The sequence below is a fragment of the Diceros bicornis genome, chromosome 6, assembly GCF_020826845.1.
Source record: "Diceros bicornis minor isolate mBicDic1 chromosome 6, mDicBic1.mat.cur, whole genome shotgun sequence".
NCBI lineage: Eukaryota > Metazoa > Chordata > Mammalia > Perissodactyla > Rhinocerotidae > Diceros > Diceros bicornis.
The window spans coordinates 88763548-88787871 of record NC_080745.1 but is presented as its reverse complement, the minus strand read 5'-3'; positions in this window follow the sequence as shown (position 1 = coordinate 88787871).

Below are 24324 nucleotides of genomic sequence, written 5' to 3'. Positions count from 1 at the left end.
AGGGCCGGCCCCGTGGCTTAGCGGTTAAGTGCGCGCGCTCCACTACTGGCAGCCCAGGTTTGGAACCCTGGGAGTGCACCAACACACCGCTTCTCCGGCCATGCTGAGGCCGTGTCCCACATACAGCAACTAGAAGGATGTGCAACTTTGACATACAACTATCTACTGTGGCTTTGGGGAAAAAAAAAAAAAGGAGGATTGGCAATAGATGTTAGCTCAGGGCTGATCTTCCTCACACACACACAAAAATAAATAAATAAATAAATAAAGGGGACTATATGTCCACATTTGTCGAGATGGTCCAGTTTATGCCTGTTATCAGGACGTGTTTGTTAATCCCTTTTCACTCTCAAAGGTGTCCCAGCTTGGATGACGACCACCCTAAACACACAGATACCGAGCAATTGTATTTGCTTTGGTTGTTGATAATGATTGATGATCATAATCACAAAAATGTCGCTGTTATTGTTAGCAGTTCAGTGGGACTGAATTACATAAAACCACAAAAAAATCCTCTTTCATATTATGCTTCCATGCAATTAAAAACTTCTCATTTAGGGGCCGGCCCGGTGGCGCAAGCGGTTAAGTGCGCGCGCTCCGCTGAGGCGGCCCGGGGTTCGCTGGTTCGGATCCCGGGCGCGCACCGAAGTACTGCTTGGTAAGCCATGCTGTGGCGGCGTCCCATATAAAGTGGAGGAAGATAGGCACCGATGTTAGCTCAGGGCCGTCTTCCTCAGCAAAAAAAGAGGAGGATTGGCGGATGTTAGCTCAGGGCTGATCTCCTCACAAAAAAAAAAAAAAAAACTTCTCATTTTTCTTATTAGAAAATATCGTGATTTATGTGGATCAAAAAATGTGCCCAACACATAAGCTTTTACTATTTCCCTATGATAGCTTCATAGATTTGGGTATTTGTTTTTCTTCCTGTAGAAACCTGTGAGGCTGATTATTTTTTTTCTCAGTAACCTTTGCTCTCTTCTGGATAAACTTTAGTTCATCTTTTCAAAGATCACATGTATTTAGGATGTTCATTAGGTAACTAAAGTTTACCTTTTTATAGTCATTATTATAAAAGTCATTCATCTTATTCAGTCTTCTCCATTGTAAAAGATATTTTTACTTACTGTCATTATTTTATTAGTTAAGCTCCTCTAACTTACCAGGGTTTGTTTGCTAGCATCCCTGATTCTTGAGCTCAGAGTCTGAAAGTTGAGCACCGAAGGAACAGGGAGAAACAGAAAACTCTTCCCCTTAATTGTCATGTGGGATTTCAGGCGAAACCACAGTGAATGGGAAGTTACGGGGAAAAGGCACCACGGACTGAAGATTCAGGGGGTGTATGTAGATGAGGACCTGGAACCCCTTTGGGGGCATTTCAAGGATCATCTTTCAAAATCTGGAATCCTCTCTTTGGCCCAAGGCAGTGTCCTTTGGCCTTCTGCCAGGGTCGCCCTGGCGGCATGACTGAATCCCAGGAAGGAAGGGAGGCTGCCTCCCTGACTCGCTAAGCACTCTGGTTTTTTGATATATGGTCAACATTCCGAATGGTTGAAACCAAAGACATCGTTAATAAATGACGAGTCTGAAGTAACATTTGAAGCAGTGTGATACATTTCACATTACAGTAGAAGGAGAAGATTTATCATCTTGGAGGATAAGCCCTTTTCCTGGAGTTACTCAAGCCTAACAGTTTCTTGAGGCTGAAACAAAAGGTCTATCACAAGCTGTGATTTATGTAAAAAGCTCTGATGGAACACATCTTGTTAGAGGCGGAATGGAGAGCTTTTGAGTTTGGTCACAGTTGGGAAACAAATGGCTCGGCCTCAAGAAGCTGACTTGTGCTTGTGTAGAGTCTGTTTTTTAATCTTTATGGGAATTCTTTTAACTTCAGAGTGGGCTTTGCTGTTGTAGGCAAGGCCGTAGCTTGTCCTCATTGAGTAGAGCCAAGCTTCATCTCCCCAGTCCCCCTCCCAGTGTTTTGCACAGAGTAGGCACTTGAATACTGGTGGGATGGAGTAAGGCTTGGAGTCCTTGCAGGACAACTTAAGACGTGTCTGTACAGGACACATGTGTGTGATTTGAGGAGTTGCACTATTTTCTCTCTAATCACTCAAACGATTTTAAAAGATGGAAACTGTAAGCAAATATTTTTAATACCAAACGGCAAAGCAAGCATGCAAAAAGGGAAAACAAGGGCTGAAATCAGGTGACCTGGGCGAGTAGATGCTGCTGCCTCCTCGAGTGGGGTCCCGTCTCAGGCAGTAATGCAGAGGTCCTTCAGGAATGTCAGCGAGTGGACTGCAGCCAGAAAACCGGGGCGGCTCGTGGGCTCGCACCAGTCAAAATATTGATGTGTTCGTGGATACTGTGACCCTTGGCTAACACACCTGACTTTTTGTACTGTTTACACAAGCACTTAAAACTGTAGTTGTGCTGGGGGTGACCAGTAGACAGTTTGCTTTCACCAGCACATGCTCTGCTTTTCAAAAATGGCCTGTTTTTCTTTGTGGGCTTGAGTTTCACATTGGAACTGAGTCCTTGTCATCTTCCTGTTGAGTCCTGTCCCTGCCAGGGGCAGCACAGTGCCTTCTGGTAGGTGTGCCTTCTCTCTTCTCCTGCACCCTTCGGGTCACTCCTGAGTTGACCTAATGTGTGTCAGCTGTTGCGTAAAGCCTTCCCTGATGGCCTGGTCCTTAGTCAACCCTCTCTCCCTAGTCATTCCCCTGCTGTCCCCAGAATCTAAGTCCCACAGTCAATTGCTTCACTGTGTGCTGCGATTTCAGTGGCCCTGAACTGAACTGCACACTCCTCGAGGGGAAGGCCCTGTTCTGTGATGTCCCCATGTATTTAACACAGATTTAAACCCAGAGTCGACGGAAGGAGAAGGAGAGGGGCAGCTGGAACCACGGAGGAGGCAAGAGGAAAGAGAAACACAATGTGGGATTGGCCCTGAGCCAGAGCTGTCACAGATCCCTTCACCCTCCTGCCAGCAGTGCCATGGGTAGTGTCATCCCTGTGTCCCCCAGGGAAGGCTGAGGGCCAGAAGGGGGAAGGCACTCGCCCGGGTTGGACAGCCCAAACTGCCAGGAGTAGGGTGACATTTGGATGCAGGTGGCCTGGAACCATAGCTGGGTACCACACGGCCCCTCCCAGAAGGCACAGGCGGGAATGGTAAGCTGAGGCTCCAGGGGAGGCTGGCCTGAGCTGGCCAGTTTCAGAAGGGCAGGAGATGTCGGGCTGGACAGACAGACAGCATGGGCAGACAAGCTAGAGGACCTCCAAGGTCAAGCCCAGGAGTTTGGACCAGGTGCATCGAAAGGGGGTGTAGAGAAGGGTTTTGAGCAGGAAAGTGGCCCAGTGAGAGTTCCAGGCCAACTTGCATGGCAGCCGAGAGTTGGCAAGATGAGGGAAAGGGGTAAAAAGTGGAGGCCTGGGGGCCAGCTGATGAGCAGTGCCCTCATCCACGCAGCAGCCACGGAAAGTGGGCTAATGGCCCATGGCAGGGCTGAGGGTCCCATTCCAGGCAGTTTGCTGTTCTAGAACCAAAAATGGTCTATGCGTGGCCACCTGCATTCAACTAGGAGTCCAAGGTGAGTCATTATGAACGTCATAGACACTCGTCTCCAAGACATTTGCTCCTGTCAGTGGCCTATTCTTCATTTTTAAAAAACTTAGTGCTTTTGTTTTAAAGTAACAAAAGAAACTCAATCACTACAAAAGGGTATTGTGAATAAGTGAATCTTCTGATCGCCTTCTCCCAGAACCTCCAGAACCTTCTCTCAGAGGCAACCACTGTTTCCAGTCCCTTGTATACATTTCCAGAGACAATCCATGGATGTATTAACATATCTACGTACTGCTACTACTGTTGATCATGATGATGGGGAAGAGAATAGCAGCTGGTATTTACATAATGTTTACTGTATATCAGGCACCATTCTAAGTGCCTTACAAATATTTTCCCGTAGAAACTCCTCACAGCAGCCCCACACGGTAGGAACTGTGACTATCCCCCTGGTTTACGGATGGGGAAACAGAGGAGGGAGTGACCTCTCCACGCCTCACAGCTAAGGGAGGGCGGAGCTGGGATGGGACTGCATCGTGCTGGTCATCCTGCATCGGGCTTCTTGTACTTACCTGCTGGCGCTCACTCCGGACCAGCCACACACTGACACCTCATGGTTTTAGTGTCTGCACAGGATGCGTGGGTTAGATGAACCCAGATTCACCTAACCAGCTTCTTACTGACGGGCATTCAGGTTGTTTCCAGTCTTCTCGTTTCACTATATTTTTGAAGTGATTTATTGGGTCAAGTCATAAAATTGGACTTTTGTGGTCACTATGTCATTTCCTTAAGAGTAATAATGAGACCTTTGTGAAGCTGCTTATCACTGAACCTGGAATTCACCTCAGTTCAGAAAGCTGGTTTTGAAAAGAAGGAACCTGCTTTAATTTGCCTTTACTGTGTCCCTGGAAGGTCAAGGCAACGGATGGTCTCTGCTTTGAGGGGTGAGCCAGCAAGAGCTTGTTCTAGTGTTTCGGCTGGGAAACTTTTAAGAACAGTATTGAAACACCCTCCTGGTGCTCTGGTTCCAACTCAATGCTTTTGGCATCCTGGGAGCTTTTCAAAATATGGATTATCAGTCGCAATAATAATTAGTTTTAGTCACATGGAGATTTAATATTAAGAATAAATATTGTTTTATGTCAGTGGGTAATTTAGCCTGTGCATATTTTTATACTTAGCAATTATTCTGCAACCTTCATAGAGAAAATGTTTGAGAACATTCAGTGGGCTGTTTATTTATTTCAATGAGTTGGTAAAGTCTAGCATATCATTTCGCAAAGTCCTGTTGAAACAAATGCTCAATCAATTATTGATTGATTTTTTTTCTGCCTGTTTGCCTGAGATACTCACTTAAGAATTGGTAGTGTTCCACTTAAGAATTGGTAATGTTCCACAAATTTCCTCTGGCCATTTAATTGGGCCTCATCTCTGAAATGTCCTAGTGTAAAATTAGGTAAAGGAAGTGAATTATTTTTAAAGAAAAAAACACATACACATCACATCATGTACAATCTAAGATTGTACTGTCAAGTAAAAAAGATAACCTATAGCATTTTATTGTTTATAAAATTCTGGTTTATAATACCTTGGCCAGAGCACGAATGTTTCCATATTTAGTAGATCTCTTGGCTTAGTCCACCTCTAAAATAATGGATACAGTCCTTCTTCAAGTATTTATTGAGCACCTATTATCTGCTAGACACTGCAGGAAAAAAATGGTGAGCAAAATGTGAATCTTGTAGACCTTTGTAGGGTGGGGATAAGATCTGATGTGTATTTAAAAAAAAAGATCCCTCCTACAACTCTGTGAATATACTAAAAAAAACACTCAACTGTATACTTTAAAGGGGCAAATTTTATGGTATGTGAATTATATATTAATAATGCTGTTATTAAAAAAAATGCCTGGGCCGGCCCCGTGGCTTAGCGGTTAAGTGTGCGCGCTCCACTGCTGGCGGCCCAGGTTCGGATCCCGGGTGCGCACCGACACGCCGCTTCTCCGGCCATGCTGAGGCCGAGTCCCACATACAGCAACTAGAAGGATGTGCAACTATGACATACAACTATCTACTGGGGCTTTGGGGAAAAAAATAAATAAATAAAATAAATAAATAAATAAATAAAATCCCTGTGGGTGCATGAGGGAAAATACACAGGGAGCGGTTGGTGAGGCTGAGCTCAGAGGCACAAATGCATTCTTAAGTATTTGGTGGTGACTAAAGAGGAAAAGTCCTTTGCCTACTATTGCAATAAAATTGAAAAGAATTGATCTCTCCATAATCAAAGCTGCTCTTTTTAATTAAATTCAGAAGAATCTATATGTTTATGTTCAAGAGAACCTATATCAGTCACTGAAATGGATAAAATTAGATTAGCAAAGCTAGACTGAGATCGAGTAGCACGTGTGAAACCAGGACAGCAGTTTTCTTCAGATGTACGGGAAGAGAATGGATTGGCCTAAACAAAAACAAGAGCAAAGAAACGCTGCCACTTAACTCTCCATCATTAATTTTGTTTGCTTTTGGAGATTGTTACCAAAAGATGAACTAATGTTTAATCAAGATAAATATACCTTAATTTGTCATAAAGCTGGGTGGGACGTGTGGACATTCGGAATGTACCATTCGTTCCTCAGTTCAAGATCAAGTTGGTAGAATTTAGTCATTTGGAAAATGGCAGCATCCTAATCATTGTTAGAACAAATCGTTATTTTTTCACAATTCTAATTAATGAACCCAAGCTGTGTTGCTTCACTACTGACACCATACTTTCAGAATGAATTTTCACATCTGTGTGTCAAACTGTTTTTCAAGTCTGTGGATGAGCATGCATAAAGGAGGAGAAAATCCTCATTTGGAAAATAGAGCCCTATGCCTGAATCTTCATCAACAGCACAGTCCCTGCCATCGCGATGCAGAGCCAGGCTGTCGAGCTGCACAGCACCAGGGCTGGGAGCACATGGAACCCAAGTTCCATCTCCTGGGGCAGCAGTTAAGCCCTGGTAACCGCTTATTCCTTTCCTGTCACCTAAATTCTGCATTCCACCCTAGACTTCACAACTGCTCCAGCCCAAGAGGATTATTTGGTCTGATTTGTTTCAAGTAACAGAAAACCCTACTGGAAATAGCTTATGCACAAAGGGTGTTCATCAGCTCACGTGGTCTCCCTTGCTCTGTACTTCCCTCTTTGTGGGCTTCATTATCCATCTGTATCTGTCCACAGGAAGCACAGATGGCTCTTGGCAGGTCCAGGGTCACATGGTCTTAGGTTCCCTCTCCTTTGAGAATATGTGAACTCTCTTTCCCATTCTCTGTGGCAATCACTGGAGGAAGACAAGCTTAAGTGAGGCACCCATCCCTTGAGGACCAATCACTGAGCCCAGGAGGGTGGAGTACCCTGCCTGGCTAACCTTGGGAACATGCCCCAAGTCAGGTGCACGTGTAGCTCCACATGACCCATCGACCCTTGACTAGAAGACAAGTTAACCACCCCCATTTCACTTCATAAACCGTGGTGGAGAGGGGACAAGATCACAGTGATGGGCCCTCCCCTTTGTGAAAGGAGCAGGGGAGGGGATGCGCCTCAGGCAAGTTTGGAAGCAGTTGTTTGATGTCACTGGGATAGATTCCCTCCACCTGGCCAGTGTGCCTTCTGGGGAATCGGCTCCATCTTCATTCTCTCCGTAGCATCTCCTCTGGCAGCCTCATGTGTGCACCATGTGGTTGCAAATGGCGGCGGCAGCTTGCATCCTTCACATTATGATACCACAGCCCCCCAACAGGAAAAGAGAGGAAGCTCCTTATGTCACCCTGGCCTGAGTAAGACCAAGACCTACCCTTGGTGGAGTCAATTCCATCAAACCACAAAAACTAAGAATGGCAAAAGGGCAGTTACCCGAAGGAAAATATGGCAGAACACAGGAACCGGAAGCCACCCATAAATGCCCACCACAACCTTTCCATGATCTCCCAGACTATCAGACCTCTCATGGGTTTCCTCCTTCCCTGTCAACCTACCCCTGATGTCCAGAAAAGCCCTTGCTCCAGATCAACCCAGGCCTCTGCTCTCTCCTCTGCCTTCCAAAGTGAAAAGCACTGGTGGAGAGACATCTCTCTTCCCTGGGCAGATATCCACACGTCATTCCTGGCTCCCTGCCACCTCTGCTGAGCAGGGCTCCCTGGTGACTGCCCTCATGTCCTAGTCATCATCTCCCATTCCAGCCATTTCAAACATTCCTCTCCTCCAGCACCTTCTTCATTTGACTCATTTATTCAACCTCTAGGAGAGACTCATCCACGCATCCTGTCAGCCAGAATGTTTTCCAGGATGATGTGCCCCTCCTCCCACCCCATTCCATCACACTTTGCTTCTTCCCATCTGGTGTCTGGCATGCCATGTGGGCATTGCCTCGATACTGGACTGGGACCTGCTGGGGCCAGGTGCTAGGTGACTCACATGGGGCTGGCACCCAGGGGAGGGAGGAAGGAATTTCTGTAGAGACTGCCTCTCCCTCTTGGGCTGAGGACTTGAGTATACAACGCAATAATGTTTGTAAAGCACCCATCACAGCCCGTGGTGCAGAGCATATCATTAGTCAACAATAGCTGCTGTTATCCCAGCGTTATCATGTGCTGTTTCTGGAAGGATGAAATGGAGTGCAACAGGCAGAGATAAAGGGAAGGACCTTCCCCGAAGCGGGTCAGCCAGGAAGAGGCCAGCAGGCATGGATGCACCTGGCAGGTAGGGGGAGACAGGACATTCTGCACACGAGTTGACTGTCGCACCCAGGAAAGATCGAGAATCAAGCTTGTGAATTAAGTCAGTGAGAATCTCAAGATATAGTTCTTTGTGATTCTGCATTAATAAGAGCATTAAGGAGAATAAGTTACATGTGCATTATGTTTAGTAGAATATCCCCAGTGAAGCTGAATGCTCACTAGAATGATCAGCGATATTTTGAACTTTCATGGGTCCAGACCCCTAAATCTGTTCAATCATGTGCTCTGCTATTGAGTTCAATGCTAATTGGGCTGGGAGCTATAGTAAAGGAAGAGTAAAGAGCTTCTGGTTTTATAAAATCTTTGTCTTGGATCCTGTATCCAGTGTAAGGACATAGTCCTTGTTTTGTCATCCTCTTCCTGAAAACTTCTTGAATAGCTATTGACAGAATGCAGGTGAAATATCTGGATTATTTTGATAATTGTATGACCACTGTCTCAAACTCTACAGTTTGTAAAATATGACTGTTGCATTTGTCGCAATTAAAGGCATGACAAATCATCATATCATGATAAATCCTCCTAAATTCTACGTGACAACAGGACACCCCAGTCATTTATTTCATCACCATCAATTATCCTTTTGAATGTGAAAGAATAGTCACTGCTTAAGACAGTTTTGTCTTTTATGCCAAGACAAGAAGGGAAGACTGTTGATCAGGTAATTTTTATTCATTTTTACCAGTTTGGAACAATTTACATGTCCAGGAGAATTTTATAGAGGTGTCCAAAGAAATTTATACTCAAGGATGCTACCATAATAAAGATTTCAGAAGCTGCATTATCTTTTCACCCTCTTCATCAAGGTGTGAACGGTCTACGTTTTCTGGAAGTAGCCGTGAGAAGCAATTAAAGCATGAAAAATGGACCTTCTGTGTTGATAGGATTTTGGTTCCCTGCCAGAATTCCTGACTGTGAATTGATGGTGTTCTTGCCTTTAGAATTTCAGCTTTCACTGGTCTCGATTTTGACAGCAGTATAATGAGTAATAGAGAAGTTTCATTTATTCTTGAAAAGAAATGTTCTGTCATTTGACAATTCTCAGAGAATATTCTTAATGACAAGAAGTTGGCGCAAAATTGAGGAAAAACTCGATTTGTATAGGCTAGGGGACGTGATTGCCAAGAAAGTCGTGGGAAGTAGGAAAAAACCCTCTTTCTTTTTTTCTTCTCCTTTCTAAGCTGCTGTGCAAGAGTTTCTGATGAATAAGATTCAGACAAGTTGACTCACCCCATTGGGCTTCACAGCTTTCTACTGCAACACTCAAATAATCGTTGTGACTTGGACTGTTCTCTTTCTGCCCAGTCTTCCTATGTTTTGAGCTACTGGTTTCTTCTGTCTGCATTTTGAGGTGTTGATATTGTCCCCCAATAAATATGTGATGTATTTCCTGTTGGCTAATCACCTATCATTGAAAAGGAAAGATAAATCGTATTTGCTTCCTTTCTTTTTATTGTAACTTCATTAAGAACTCTATGTATGGTGTGCCTGTCCGGTGTCTCCCACATTTATTTGTTCTTGTATACGATTACGTATGAATCTTCAAGAACCATCCAGCCAACCAAGAACTAGAGCTTGATGAAGCCAGAACACGTTTCTGGACCTTAGCACTACTGACTTTTGCAGAGGAAGGGATCATTCTTTGTTGAGAGGGGCTGTCCTGTGCATTGTAGGATGTTTAGCAGCATCCCTGGCCTCTACCCACAATCTGCCCCCCGAGTGTAACAACCAAAAATGCTTCCAGTCATCGCCATTGTCTCCTTGGGGGCAAAATAACCCCCAGTTGAGAACCACTGATTTAAAATAAGGAAGTTTTATGGCAGCTTCTTCAAATCCCCAAGGATCTCCTTCCCTTGTCTCAGTCAACTGATGAGAAGTATTTCTTCATCAGAGCAGCGTAAGTCCCATACACGGGATGCAATTCTGTGAATAATAACTGTATTTAAAACATACATTACCAGAAAAAAATTACAGAGATAATTGAAATATGTTAGTTACGTGGAAAACTAGCTCTCCACTATTTTTCCTTTTAGTGTTATTCATGTTAAAACATGTAAGGATGTCTGTATATTTTTGTAATCTTATCTAGCAATTTATTCTGGAATTTAATCTCTAATTCCTGAGGGATGATGATAAGGAGATGAGTGGAACAAGAATCTGAAAGAATATTGGTGTTTGAGTAACCATTTAAATCACAGCAGCTTTAATCTTCTTAGTATCAGTAAATAATCTAGAGTAATATAAACTTTGAAAGTTTTGCAAAAATGTTAGATAGCCACAAAAGAAATTATATTTTAGTAACCAGTTGCTATGTGAGTCAGTATAATCAGAGTGGAAGCAATCGTATTTTATATTGGGTTTATTATTGGTAGACAAGGGCCTAGACGAAATCTTCAATACCAATAGCATTTCAAATGTGAGAAAATAATGTTTGAAGTGCACAGATGTATGTTGACCTCTTCTTTGAGAATTGTTCTTAAATGATCATTTTAATGTAGTTTCACGTAAAATATCTGACCTCAAATCAAATTTTAATAATTTGCATAATCTGTGCCATATCACAGCTCAGATTGTGAGAAAAGACCCCACAAGAAAAGTCATACCTTTGACCACATGCCTCAGTATTTCTTTCTTATGAAATCAGAAGTATGTCAACTCTGCTAATATTTTTGGAACCATGCAGCATTGCTTTCTGCAGATAAAGGCATAATAAACTCCTCTCCCTTTTCTGTGTCCTGTCTCCCCACTCCTCTCTTTCCCCAAGCTTTCTAATCCAAGGTCATAAAATATCCATCTGAAATGACTTTCAGTTTATGTTCTTAATCTTTGTTTTCCTTCCTCTGTATCTGCAGAGAATTGCAAAGCCTTCAGGAGAAAGAAAACCCACATACTACAACACAGAGCATGCTTCTTGCACGTTTCTTTCTTTAAATGTTACTAGCTAGATAATCTTATAATTGTTTAGTATTTGGTCTTAGCAGATACAAACATCTTGTAAGAGAAAAAGACAGTTAGTGTGTTTGTCAACCTTTGATATGAATACGCATGTTCTGGAAGCAGGAGACTGTGTTTCTGTTTATTCTTGTGATATTCTGATTAACTTAATTCCCTGGCTGAGTGTTAAGGAGTCAACTCATTCTTATTTTAATGCTTGTGTTTGAAAATGTTTTCAAAATTGAATTAGTGTGTCTCCCCAGACCAGGTAGGAGAGTGTCCCAACTGAGTATAATTTAATGGCATGTTGCCGTTTTTGGATTTAGAGTCTTGAAGTCTGTCAGGGTCAGCATTTCTGTGGGTTTGACAAGTACTTTTTGAAAAGGTAAGAAAGAAATTCAGTGTCTGTGTTACTAGTTCTATAGATGGTAGTCCTAACTTGCAGAATGACCTTGTTTTCCTATAATCTAACTTCCCCTTATAAAGAAAGTTTAACACCACCACGGTGTCAGAGATTTCTGAGGTCCAGTTATTTGAGTTCAGGTTAGACACAGCTTTGCTGTATTCAAGGTAATTTGTTTAGATGTTGCTTGAAAAAAAATGGGCATTTCTCCAGACACATGAAGTCTTGCTGGGAAGCCTAGATGACAGCCTTCCCACCAAGATTTTTAGACTATGATGTGTTATCTTTTTTTAGTGTGGATGAGTGTATGTATTAGTGTACATTACTGGAATTTACCCAGATACCAGTGATGTTTTTGCTCATAAAACTGATCATCTGGTGACCAGACTATCTCAAATCCGACTATCTCAAATTTTTAAAAATATCAACTCAACAAAAATAAAAAAGAATATCATCACAATATGCTGATCAGCATTTCCCAAGCAGTAACATGTTATGTGTATTCTAGGACTGCCAAAGAGAGTCATAAAGTGATGGGAGAGCAGAGATACAAGGAGTTTGCAAAATCTGAGACAAGATGTCTTAGCCTGGGTTTTGTCTTCACTTCTGGAAAATACAACGTGAGTTTGCATTTCACCTACCTGATGCCAGGTGTCCACTTGACCTGTGGAAGCCTATGTCTTTCAAAAGGACTTTCTATGTGAAGGACAGACCATGTTTAACAAATGTACTGATCCTGCATTGGTCTGGATTGAGCTGAGCTTCAAGAAACTGTAAGGAATCAATGGATGTGGGTGGTCCCATTCATTTCAGGTTTTACAACTGTTACTAACATTAAATTAAATCTTTAGCCATCCTATATGAAGTGTGTTCTCGTGATTAAACCAATTAGACTTAAGAGGAATGAAGTTGGCCCAAAGTACCTAGGAATTTTTTCTTTTCTGTGTAGTCAGAATTCTTCTGGTTGTAAGTGACAGAAAGCCAACTCAAACCACTTAATGAAAAGGTAAAGAAATTTTGCACCACATAACGGGAGGCAAGGTACAACTTGCTTCAGGTGTGGCCAGAGCCAAGGGCTCAGAATGTCATCAGGGCCCTGTCTCTTGGTCAGATTGTCTTGCTAGGGTCAAGAAGGCCATCGACATCCCCAGACTCCTGTACTCTCAGCTTTGGAACCACAGGTGAAAGATGCCATCTTTCCTAGGAACCTCAAGCAAAGTCTCGAGGTGGTATCCTCTTGGCCTGGCTTTCATCACGTGCCTGTCCCTGAACCAATCACCATGGCTAGGAAACCGGGATTACCCTGGCAAAACTTGGTTTTCATGCCAATTCCTGTGACTATAGGTGGGGTCAGACCTTCCTAATCCACTTATAATAGGGTGTCTACAGGAGTGCGGGGTATGTTACCAGCCAAAGGGGGAAGGATTGATGGATAGAAGGGGGAAAAGAAAACGCGACTAGAACAGCAGTGGTGGAAGTGTAAAAATAGAATCTGGATGACATACATCTAAAAGATATTCAACACACTTATCTATGATGTGGAAGGCTCTTTCCTAGGAAGTCTAGAAGATACCAAAAGTATAAGAAATAGTTCTGTCCTTTGGGAGCTTGTGTCCTAGTGAATTCATTCAACAAACATTTATGGAGCCCCTGTGATAAATTTGCATTTCCGAACATATATTTGACCATACCAGGCTCTGTGCTGGGTGCTGGTTAGATAGTATTGGTGAGCAAAATGAGTCCAGTTCCTGCCTTCATGGAGTTTGGACTCCATGGGGGGGACTAGAGGGAACTTCCTGTGTGGAGCACTGATCACAGAGAGAAATCACATGGTCCCACCCTCCAGTCTAGGCCAGTGTTTCTCAGACATTAATGTGCATCCCCAAAGTGGGGTCCCAGGGCCTGCAACGTCAGCATCACCCGGGGGCTTGTTCATGAAGATCAGGCTACACTAACACTGTACTGCTAAATCCATTTTCACAAGATTCTCAGGTGATCCATGTGCACGTTAAAGTTTAGGAGGCTCTGGTCTAGATCCGTGGTTGGCCAACAAGGACCCTTGGGCCAAATCTGCCTGTTGTTATCAAGTTTTGTTGAAACACAGCCATGCCCATTCACTTGTAGATTGTCTGTGGCTGCTTTGACACTACCAGGGCAGAGTTGAGCAGGTGTGACAAAGACTGTATGGCCTGGAAATCCTAAACTGTTTGCTATCTGGCCCTGCACAGAAAAGATTTGCTGACTCCTGCTCTAGTAGGTAAGATAAAGTCATAAGCAGGGCCAACTTAATGAGTGTGCAAACCGAGTGGTCATACAGGTCCCCAGACTTAGAAGGGCCGTGTGGTTGGCTCAGTGCTCTGCTGTTGCTATCTTCAAATTCTTAATAATTTATGAGCAAGGGGCACTACATTTTCCTCTGCACTGGAAACCACAAGTTATGTAGCTGGTCCTGCTGGTAAGCCAAAAATTATATTAGCTTAGTGAGTCTGAGCCACATGTGTGCACAGGGTGCCAGGGAAGGAGCGACTAGCCTGGCCTCGGGGTCGGTCGAGGCTCCCTCGCGTTGCTCGTTGACTAAGCCTTGAGGGAGGAGAGATTTTTCCAGAGGGCCCTCACCCGGGAAGACAGGACATGAGTGAGTGTATATGCTTTCTGATATAGGTAATAGAGAATCCAACCCAAAGTGGCTTCAACAGCGAGGAGTTGATTATCTCACGTAAACAGTCATCCAGAAATGGCGCTTCTCGATTCATGCAGCAGCTGAACCCCAGCCGTGCTCTGGGGCAGCCACTCCGTGATTCTCCGGACTTTCTCCTCATAGTCACAGGTGATGCTTCAGTTCCAAGCATCACACCTTCGCCCAACAGTGTCTAATGGTAAAAAAAGAAAAAGAAAGAAGCAGCCATGTTTCCTCCCTTGCATTGCTCTTTCTGTTAGGGAAGAAAACCTTTCCAGAAAGCTCCCCAGCAGACCCATTGACCTGGGTTGATTCACAGGGATGGGGAGACCAGCCAGTTTCAACCTCAGTGGCGGGAGGTGGCTCTGCCATGAGGAGGAAGGGCTGGGACTAATAGCAAGAGGCTCGGCAACCAAGCTGTCCATCACAGGCCGGTTGGCAGTGGCTGCTTCTATTGCAAAGACCTCGTTGTAGGATGCTTTCAACTCCTGGGTAAAGCCCTGAGGGCATTGAAAAGATGACTTGGTTCACGCACACACAAGACTGATTTACTCAAGTTTTCCAAGAACACATCTACCACAGAAAAGAAGGTCCATCAGGAACAGCTCAGCTCCAAAGAGACGGCTGGGGCGTTGCACGGTCCCCATGGGTCACACGCTCCCATCGCCCAAAGTGATGAAGCTTTTTTTTTTTTTAAGTGCTGCTGATCAGTTTTTGAGGAATTTGTGGGAATGAGGAGGAAAATTGTACCTGGAAAGATATTTGGTCAGATCCTGTCAGATAAATAAAGGATACTCAGAGTATGTTTGGGAAACATGAATTCTTATCTAAAAATTGAATGGCTCTTCGGGAAAATGGTATTTGATGCTTGGATAGAGTTTATGCCTAAATCATTTTCCTCACTGACTTCTGTGTTTCCACATGTTTACGTTTTTATATTTGTTCAAAAAAGAACGTCTGAAATCTGTAAAACATAATTTTTCTTGGATGAAGCACCTACATTCCATACAGGAATTCCACTATACTTGCTTTTTATAAAATAAAGTTAAAACGTCTGTTGCAGTATTTACCATAAATATGATTTTAGTTACAATTGAACTAAGGTATTTTTTCTCCCTCAAACTATAATTCTTTTGAATCGCTGTTGGTAGAATGGCTTATAGCATTAATATACATATCAAAGAAAGAATGCTTTCTAGTTGCCTATAGAAAATCACTACTGTGATCCCTATAGATTAAATAAAATTCATACTCTTGTTAGGTATTAAGGTAAGAAGCTTTCAATTTAGAATTGAATGTTCTGCATGGTTTTTACCATATTAACAACCTGCCTTTCAATACCATTCCCCTTGCTAAGTCCTTACCTGATTAAAACTAGGTACTGTTGAACACTTGAACCGTCACTAAAGATGTCTAGTTAAACATCTTTAACTAGATGTCCCAGTGAAAGAACCATTCCACTAAGACATTTGGAAGTTGTGATTTCCCATGGCACGTTTAAAAGGAACCAGTACGGAAAGTTGATACATAGTTCCCCTGTGTTCTACCGTCTGCAACAATGTGAAATAAAAGAAAAATGTCTTAAATGGAGACATGTTTTTCTTTTCAGTGGTTTGAGGATTGAGTCTCAATTTAACCTTCAGAAAAATGTTAAAACAGCGTTTCAGACACCTAGGTACGTGAACCTCCAGTAATTTGGGGACCTTATACAACTTGAAGCCACTTGAATTCTGTACACACTCAGAGATGATGAGAATTCTGTTGAAGCGAAGTACTTTTTGCCTCTTGGCCCCAGCAAATTGCACGTTGTGAGTAGCTTGTTTTTTTAGTTGAAGGTTTTGCTTTGGAGTTCAACTGCAATTTTACTTTCATTGCCATCTTAAATCTGTAATTTTGAGAGAAAGTTTTTAAAAATATCTTCTCTCTACTATGTCAATTATTCTGACTGGAGAATGACCTTTATTTTCTTCTGGTTAAAAAAGAGAGAGAAGGAGAGAAGAAGAAATAGAGCGCTGTGGAGTTTTTCAAGCCCTCGGATTATAGGGTGGGATACCTCAAAATGAAAAAGGAAGATTTTCAGACTTCATAATGTCATTGGATAGTCATTAAATTTATACAAAATTACAGTTCAGTGAACTTAAGGGAAGGCCAAAAGAGGTAAAAGTGGTAATAATCAGAAAGGCCAAAATCTGGAATCAATTAACTGAAAACAAATTAACCAACAATTATGGCATGGCTTGTTTATTTTTCTAAAGATCGTGAAATAAAGCAAAAGTTCTCCACAGGTACTAATAGTTATAAACCCATGTGAATGCATTTTGGAGCCGAATTTCTCCACATGGAGTATATCTCTAGCCACAGTGAAAGAAGATGTGATTTATCATGGCACATTTCAAGAGGGGACAAATGTGGGAAGCCAGGAGGCCTGGCCTCTGGGGCTTATATACCATATGATTTGTCCACCTTTCCACTGGACGAGTTCTGTCTCTACAAAGACAGAGGGCCACCCATTCTTCTCCCGGACATCCTTTATGTTAATTACATAATGGCTGAACCAACTTACTGCCATGCACCAAACAGGTCTCTACCACAGGCCCTGGTCCAGGTCACAGAAGCATCATCATCTCTCTGGGTCTGTCTTTACCTTGATGGAAGCCCCCTTGGCTCTCTAGATCTTAACCATTTCTCCTTTTCTCCATGCAGCTGCTAAGTCTCCAGGTCTTGTTGATTTGCTGTGAGAGCAGTTACTCAGGTCTGTCCCTTATTATTATGTCCAGGTCTTCATTCTGCTCTACCGTGCCCAGCCCCACAGTTATTCATTTCCTAAGGCTGGCATGACAAAGTACCACAAATTGGAACTTTGTTTAAAATAACAGAAATTTATTCTCTCACCGTTCTGGAGCCCAGAAGTCTAAAATCAAGGACTTCTGATTTCTGTAGGGCCACGCTCCCTCTGAAGGCTCTAGGGAAGAATTCTTGCTTGCCTCTTTCTGCCCCTGGTGGTTGCTGGCAATCTGTGGTATTTCTTGGCTTGCCGCTGGAGCACTCCAGTCTCTGCTTTCATTGTTGCATGGCCTTCTTCCCTGTGTCTCTTCTGTGTCTCTATTTCTTCACGTGATATTCTCCGTCCAAATTTCCCTCTCCTTATAAAGGCACCAGTCATGGATTAGGGTATGACTCCAATATGTCCATCTGCAAAGACCCTGTTTCCAAATAATATCACAATCACAGGTTACCAGGAGTTATGATTTGAATGTATCTTTTTGGGGGGACACAATACAACCCACAACATCCACCATGTTGTTCTTTCTGCAATACCCCTTCTCCTTTCACTTCATTGCTCAAAAACCTTCTTGCCTATGGGAGAAATTCTGACTACCCTCTGTGGGTGCTCATACTCTTTCCCAGCCTGGCCATGCCTACCTTTCTAGTCCCACCTCTTATCACCCCCCATATGAGAGCCCTGTGCCCAGCCCAGACTGATCTACTTACTGTCTCCAGAACATTCCATGTGCATTTACAGTATCTGTGTCTTTGCTCACAGATTGCTTAATTAATTCAAGGTTTAATTGCCTTGAATTAATTACTATCGTCTCTCCCCCCCTCCCCGCCCCATGCACATCCGAGTCCTAGCAACTCTCCAAGGTCTGTCCCAAAGCCACACCTTGGGGTCTCTTTCTCTGGAACCTTGAGGACTCCAACCCACTGGGATTCCTCTCTCCTCTGAACTTTATGAACTATTTAGAGTTTGTCTTCTAGTGCTTCCTGGATGCTGATGTTGCTCTTGCTGTAACATAGCTAATATTCTCAGAGAACTCACTACGCACGTACTGAGCACTTTGCACACATTATCTTATGTAAGTTCCACAGTAGTTGCACAAAGTAGGTTCCACGATATCCCCACATTGTGGATCAGGATGTTGTGGCTTAGAGAGATGAACACCTCACCCAAGAGCTCACAAACTAGTGAGAGGTGGAGCCAGGAGTCGCACTCAGTTTCGCTGATGTCAAAATTCTCACTGTTAACCTTCACACTCTGCTGATTCCACTGGTGTTGGTGACTTTTCAACATGCCAAGTTTAGTTTCCATAATTAAAGCATAAACTTTCTGAGCATTGAGACTACACCAGAAATCTTCGGTGATTCGGAAGGTATCTGATCCTGTTTGAGGAGCAACGTCGTAGTTACTAATCTGTTGTTCAGATTCTTCAAAGACACAAACCTGGGTTAACTGAAGACCCAGGGTCTCCGGTGTCTTCCCGTTCCGTCCCAGCTCCTCCAGCCCGCCCAGTCCCTGGGTGAGCTGCACTTCTCTCCAGCCTAACAGCTTGTGCCTGTTCCACCTCATTATATGCTCAGGTTGGACCCTGCATGGAAATGCCAATTAGCAGAATAGTCTAATTAATAGAATGGTGAATAATGAATGCCTTACAGGTGGTAACGGTCTAGTATCCTTACTGTTGATGGATTGTATAGATCATGACGTGTGTGGAAGACCCCATCTGTGTATCGTGTGTGGCGCCATAGAGTACCTGCATTTAGTGCTAGGATTGGATAATGAGTTTGACCAAAAAGCAATGCTTTGATCAGATAGTCACTGACTATGTTTGTTAACAGAACAAACCTTGATTCTTGTTTTAAGATCATGTACAATCTCAATTACCTAGAGTGAGAGGGGCATAGCTTATTTTAAAAGGATGCATTCTCATTGTTCCATTATCAGGGAATATTACTGACATGTAGAGAAACTTTATGTTAGTTTTTTTGTATTTCATTTATAATTTAAAATGTTTATTTTTCTCTGATTTAATGAAAAATAACTCATTGAAGTCTAGAAATGAAAACTTGGTTTTGTTTAGATTCATCAGACTTATAGCTGTATGAAATGTACTGTGCACTAGCACGTCTGTGAAGCACCAGCAACTTCACGTCACACGATACTTGAGACACACGTTGCTGATAACAGCCTGTTGAGCAGAGGTTGTCCTTGGTGAAGGGAGAGCCTTTGTGGTGGGTGGTGGGAGTAAGATGTTGGCAGGATTTAAATGGATCCTCCCTGGCATCCAATGGTCATCATAGACATGTTGGTAGTGTACCAATATGTTCTCTGGAAGCTACAAAGAGCTGTTAACTCGACAGTAAAGTCTTGCAGTCATTAGGAGATTGGCTGGCTGCCCTCATACCTAAAACAGCTCATGCACAAGCAGAGCTGATTGTTGGTGCGACTCTGACGTGGTCCTTTCGGCCAGCACGGTCATCCTGCTTCTCTCAATGGCGATGGCGAGTAGGTTGCCTTTACCAGCTTTGCTGGGTTGTCTCACCTCACTGACATCGTCCAGGGCCTATCACTTTTTGTTACATTTTACTGAATCATCTAGATAATTGTCCCAAATCAAACCTTCGTGTGGTTAGTCTGAGCATTTGGGGGTCCTCAACCTGGTAAGGAGATAATTTTAGGAGTGAGACTGAGGACTCAACCAAATAACACCCCTTCTTCCTGGAGCAGAGAGGTGCAAAAGCTCCCCATGAAGAGGGGCAGGCTCCCCTGAAGGAAAGCTCTGCAATCTATAGACCTTCTCCTCAAGCCTGCCTCTTTTACTCTTTGATATCAGATATATGGTAATAAAATGGGACATATTTTTGATATATTGGGAAAAGTCATTTCTTCCCCTTTTGAAAAATGTGCTCCTCTTTTCTCACCACAGCTGGGAGTTTCGAATGTGAATAAATCGCCAGGAATTTGGCAGTAATAGTATATTCATAAATACACATGAAATTTGGTGGGGTTTAAAGAAAAATAGAATTGAAAGACCATATTGTCAGGTTTAAGCCCAGACGTACCTTGAAACGAAAAATGAGTTTGTTTCTAATGGGTTGGTCGTTTGCTTTGCAAGGATGGATGCCAGGCACTCAGCCCTAACACAGAGGCACAGGCAGAGATGCCGGCACCCACAGCCTGGAGGGACCAGCGGAGCAGGTCGGGGGACCACTGGTCTTCAGGCCCGGAAACAGGAGTGACAGGATTAACATTCAGCAAAGAGACTGCACTTGCCCTGGCCGCACATTTTGCCTCCGCAGACCAGATGGCAAATATCTCACTGCAAGAACCAGTGAACCCTGAAACATCTGGCCCCTCCCGATGGCTCCCTTTCAGGGCCTGGGGACAGACCAGCATGTGGGAGATGGAACTGGCCAGGGCCCTTCTCCTGGTCATATAAATTCTGTCGTGTGACACTTCATTAGAACCCTCTCCAGACAGTGTGACTTCTCAGCCATGGCAGGGCTGAGATTAAGTCTCTGAATATGTCTGTAGATGCTGGACATCGTGTGGCATCTGCCAGCAGGGACTCAACCGTCTCCTGCTGCCTGTTTGCAGATTCTGTGAGCGAGGGCTCCCCAAGGGAGGGCTGCAGATCATTGGAGGAGATCTGATCCTCCTCCTGGCTATGGGCCTTGATTTAAAGCTGGCCTCGTCATGGGCAGGGGCGCTTCATGTGCATCTTCACATTTCTTGTGCATCAGCGATGTCAAATTTGAACATGTGACATGCTGTGCCTGTGACGAACTGTAACTGTGCATTGAATCCCAGTCCCTTCTCCTCTCGTTCCTGTAGCGTATGGAAGATGATGTCACCTCATGCATGGCAGAGAACTGGAGGCCTTCCAGACGCCCACCCTCTTCCCGGGGCACTCAGGCTCGTGAAGGGTTTTCTTGCTTCTTCTCCACTTGTATCCTTCCTACCTCCCCTAAGGCGTTCCCACCAGTACGGCCTCTCTCTGCAAATTTCTGCCCCTCCCACATTCCTCCCTTTGGCCTCTGGATGTGCAGGTATCCCCTTCCTTACTCACCCCCATCTGGCTCTTGCCTGTCCGCCGTCTGGAAACTGCCCACCTTGAGGCTGCTGCTTTTTCATGTTGCCCTAACCACCAATTTCAAGTGAGGCCCTAGAGCCACCTGGCAATTCTGCTGTATTTCCCAATTCTTTTCACTCTCCTCTTTCCTCAAACTTCTACGATTCCATCTCCTTGTCTACCTCTGCTTGTGTCTGTGTCCAGAAGCTCTGCTGCCTTAGTTTCTGGCACTGTGCACTGTCTGTGCAGCCATCCAAGGCCAGCCCACCGTTGTGTTCTGGATCCCATCCTCGCTCACCTACACGAGGATGTTGCTCCAACAGCTCCTCCCAGTCTCTCCAGCGTCATAGGTCTTGGTTCTGTTCTGGGTCACTCTTAACCAGTAACTCCCTGAAGTCCCTCATCTTGAGAAAATGAAACCTTCCTTCACTGCACATCCACCTCAGCAGTTGCCCCCATTTAGTGCATAACTCCTTGATGAGTCAGCTCGTCTTGCCGTTGTCAGTTCTTTTCCTCCTATTCTCTTTTGCCTCAGTGTTCTACCAGAACAGCTGTTATTGGTCACTGATGATCTGCAGGGGGCTCAGTCCTGACCTTCCTTGACCATGCTTCAGAAACACTTTCTGCACTTGGCTTCTTGGTTCACCACCTACCTCCCTGGTCACTCTTTGTTCTTCCTCTTCTCCAGACCCCTGACCTTGGAGCAGCCCAGAGCTCAGTCTTCAGGCCTCTTCTCCTTAGTTTATATGCTCACTCCCTTGGTGACCTCATTCAGTCCCACAGCTCGTACCTCCACCTATGAGCTGGTGACTCTCGGGCTTACTGGGCATTTCCACATGTACTGGTAAAAGGCATCTCTCACTTCATATGTCCAAAATGGACTTCTTCATTTCTCGTTTCTTCTCCATATCAGTAAAAAGCAATTCTATTTTATTTAGTCACCAAGGCCAACATTTTGAAATCATCCTTGATTTTTTTTTTTTTGTTCCTTTCACACCCTCATAGAAATCAAACAGCAAATCCTATCAGTCTTATATCTATATCCAGTCTTGATCTTCAATATCTGTCTCCAGAACCTGAAGCCATCTCCCCAGTGGCATCACACCCTCCCTAATCCGAGCCACCCTCCTCTCCTGCCAAGCCTCCCTGGCTCTGCCCAGCACAGCAGCCAGCATGACGGTGTAAAATATAAATCAGCTCCTGCCTGGCCTCTGCTCACACTCTTCCATTCCTCTGCACCTCACTCGCAGCAAACTCCAAGTCTTGTCCTAGAGATCCTCGAAGCTTGTTCCTTCATTCCTGGTCTAATGTCACTCAGTTGAGAGGCTGTCCCTGATCCCACCAGATAAAAGAGCACCCCTTCCACCCGCCTCGTGCTCCCATTGCCCTCACAGCTTTCCTTTTCTCCATAACACTGTCACCTTTTGATGTGCTACAGATTTACTCTATTTGATTATCTGTCTCCTCTGCAATGGAACCTCCATGATGACACAGATCTTACTAGTTCTGTGTCTTAGCAGTTACTTCACTGTTATATGCCCACACCTAAACTAGGACTAGATTAGTAGATGCTCAACACATATATTTTAAATAAATCAACAATTATCCAAGTTCATTGAGCATTTCTTGGGCACCAGTGGTATGTAAATGCCAAATACAGCCAGGCAGTCTCCTTCGTGCCACCCTGGGCCCTTTGTCAGGCTCATCTCTGTGTCCTTGGATGCTCAACAGACCAGCCTTCCTTAAGTGGATTCAGTTCTCACAACTGAGAACTCTCCTGAGTCTCGTCTCATCTTTTTGATGCTCCTCTTCAGATTCCCAGGTCTTGATGCTCCTCTTCAGATTCCTGGGTCGATTGTGCTTCCTCTTCCAACCCCAGCAGTGAAACACAACCCCCCAGGATCTTCACTCCACATTCTTGGTGAGCCTTCTCACGTTGCACAGGCTCCAGCCTGCACTGCCAACACCTTCAACTTCCTTCCGCCCAAGCCCAGCACGTTTCCTGAGCATGTTCCATGTTCCAGACACTGAGCTAAGCCTCATGGATCCAAGCATGGATAAGATGCTGCCAGCTTCCTCAGGACTTACCCTGGGATGTGGCAGCTGCATCTCTAACCTGATGTGTCCTCTTCCCATGGTTCCCCCATTTGGTGCCCTTCCCAACTAGCCCATCACCAGAGCATCTTCAGTCATTGTTAAGTCTGTCTTAACAATAGCTTCTCAACTATCCTGCCTCTACCCAGAAATGTGCCATTTTCATCTCAGGTCTAGGTAGTGGATCAGGTTTCTATCTCTCTCTCTTTCTTCTGATCTTAAAGCCACAGCAGCTCTGTCTTACCCAAGATGATGGGTCAAACTTGTTGACCTGGCTTCCAAGGCCTCTATAGTCTGGCTCCCTGGCCCTGTCTGAATTTTCCTCTATCCCCTAATCTCTCACTGAAACCACACAGCCTTCCATGATTTTTTCAGAAAAAAAGTCACATCTTCCCTTTTGAAACTAAGCCAGCTCTTTGTACCTTTACCTTATATTTTTACCTTGAATTAAAATATTTGTAAAATTAAATCCTCCTCCTTTTTTAAAAATTTTATAAGAAGCAACAGATGCTCTTTACAGAAAATGCAGAAAAGAAAAGAGGAAAACTTTAGATATCTCTAATCTCACCCACCGGTAACTAATTATAACTAAGCAGTCAGTTACAGTTAACTGACTTTTACTATACACATTCTTTTATGAGCACACATGTCTAGTGTATTATAGTTTTTGGAGTTGTTGAGTTATTTTCACACTATTCTATCAACTCCAGTTCTTACTCACTTTTGTATCCCACATGGCATTCAACATAATAACACTTCTACATAGAAAGGGCTCAGTTGGTTGTTGAACCAATCAAAGATAGTCAGTAAACGTGTATTCACTGATCAAATGTAAACAAACAAGTTATGTGAAAGTACACCTGTCAGAAGGTTAAAAACATGACTCAAATACAAATATGTAGTGAGCATATGTCAAAGGTTTATGCAGCTCGGAACCAGCAGGATGACAAAGCTGGCTCAAAGGAGAGTCAAAAAGGATGAGATAAGAGTGCTAACTTAGGTACCAAACTGGTTAATGT